Source organism: Eurytemora carolleeae, unplaced genomic scaffold, assembly GCF_000591075.1.
Source record: "Eurytemora carolleeae unplaced genomic scaffold, Eaff_2.0 scaffold57, whole genome shotgun sequence".
Taxonomy (NCBI): domain Eukaryota; kingdom Metazoa; phylum Arthropoda; class Copepoda; order Calanoida; family Temoridae; genus Eurytemora; species Eurytemora carolleeae.
This window is the reverse complement of record NW_019396351.1, coordinates 100,770-103,231: the sequence shown is the minus strand read 5'-3', so window position 1 is coordinate 103,231 and position 2,462 is coordinate 100,770.

Here is a 2,462-nt window from a genome sequence, read left to right as displayed (position 1 = left end):
CCCCCCCCCCCCCGGCAACATTGTGCCCACCCTTAAGAAAATTACATAAATTTAAGTTTACACAGTTAAAAAAGGTATCAATATATTTTTCAAAAAAGGGTTCTTTAGGGGGGCACAATTTTATTTTTTGCACGCTGACGCCTGCAAAATATGCCCCTCCTACACAAATGCTCTCGTATGCCCCTGTTTATGACATTGAATAATAACCAATTCAATTCATGACTTTTTAAACCCATGAAAAAAATTGTGATATTTTAAAATAAATTAAAGAAAATTTTTGTACAATGTTGGTTTTCAATTTACAATTTATTCGTATGTAAAAAACCTAAAAAATCCAATGAATCAGGAATTTTTAGGTTTTTCCTAAACGTAGATTTAGGTTTGAAAAAATCCTATCATTTCTTAATTTTTGGAATTTTAGGTTTTACATATACGTAAAAATACGTATTTTTCAAGTTATAAAACTAAAATGTTAAGAAGTGAACTATAATTTAGCATGGGCATTTTTCAGAGGCGTATTCAGGGGGGGGGGGATAGGGGCTAAGCCCCCCCTGGACCAGTGAACTCTATTGAATTCAGGGGGTTTTCAGACCCCCATGGATGCTGAACTCCCCCCCGGAACAAATTCCTAAATACACCCCTTCCTTCGTTTCTATACAACTAATTCCACAAATTTCTTAAATCCATATTCATTGATATTAATTATTTTTAATCGAATCCAATAATCTGTCTACAGAATTTCACACCATCAACATTCCTTCATCTATAGCTGTATCCATCTACATTCATATATGCAATTTGTCTGTATTTTCGACAATTACGTATTCAATATGTGTTATACTGTATACAATTACCATTATACCTGTTACAAGACTGTCAAAATTTTTGAAACATTGATTTTTCCAAAATATTTCATTAAATTTCTTACAGAACAATTCTCTTAAAAAGAGTACAAAATATTTTCAAATTCTAACTTAAAAATGCGTTTTTGTGCACGTTGAGGTTTCGTGAATAAATTAACAAGTAAACAATTAAAAGTAAACAAAAACTAAAAAATATGTAAAAATACGTAAATTAAAAAACCTAAAACTTTGAAAAATTTCTTGGTATGAAATTTACGAAAATATACGTATTTTTAGGTTTGCATCTAACTTTCAGACTCTAAAAAATACAACTTTTTAAGTAAAGCAAACCCCTAAAAATACGTAAAAATACGTAAAATAAAAACCTTAAAACTTTGAGATATTACTTGGTATGAAATTTACGAAAATACGAAATATACGTATCTTTAGGTTTGCATCAAACTTTTAATTACTCTGAAAAAATACAATTTTTTAAGTGAAGAAAAAACCTAAAAAATAAGAAAAAATACGTAATATAAAAACCTAAAAATTGAAACATATTGGTGTGAAATTTACGAAAATATACGTATTTTTAGGTTATGCATCAAACTTTTAAACTCGAAAAAAATACATTTTCTAAAGTATAAAGAAAAAACCTAAAAAATGCGTAAAAATACGTAAAATTAAAACCTAAAAATTTAGAATAATTACTTGGTAAAAAGTATACGTATACTTTTTCGTATAAATACGTTTTTGGAAAATCAAAGCATGATTTAAAAAAATTGTTTGGTATGATAAATACGTAAAAGTTCTTTACCCAAAAGTTGAGCATACGCATTTATACGTAAAAATACCGCGCGTATACCTATATATAGAGACTTTGGTATTTTTAGGCTTCCGGGTTTATAGTAGGGTGACTGACGGTAATGTTACATCGTCTATACGCAACATCCCCCTACTGAACTTCTGACCTACTAACTTTCCGACCTACAGCAATATCGGACCTACGCCAGCTGTTTATGTTTGTATTATTTGAGGGTTTGATTAGGTTAAGACGATTTCTGGGCCGAGCGCTGCGGCTAGGGGGCCGGGCGCTGCGACCACAAGTCCATATACCAGCTGTAAAACCACTTCCTAGTTGGTCGGATGTGTAGTATAGCGGATTTGGCGTAGGTCAGAAGTGGAGTATCGCGGATTTGCGTAGGTCGAAAAATACACCACTTTGACTGACACCGGTAAGACACCGGAAAGAGAACTTTCAGAAAACAAAGACGACCAAGCTTAATATACATATTTTAAAATTTATGTTTTTCAAAAAATTGTTTTCAAACGTAAAAATGTTTTAAAGCTATGATATTTTTTTACACTTCTTCAGCTATTAACCCATTTTAAATAATTTTACACACCCCTGAATTCCATCAATGCCGCAATACAATCAACAAAATTTCCACAGCAGCACGTGAACTATTAGCGATGAACATTGTACTGTGTAATGTGAAGATTGAAGAATGAATTCAATGGATCCAGTTGCTTCTGTTAAAGTTACAATATAGTCAAATAAGAAAATTTAAAATTCTATGAACGTGAATTTTCAAAGTGTATACATGTGTTTTTACATTT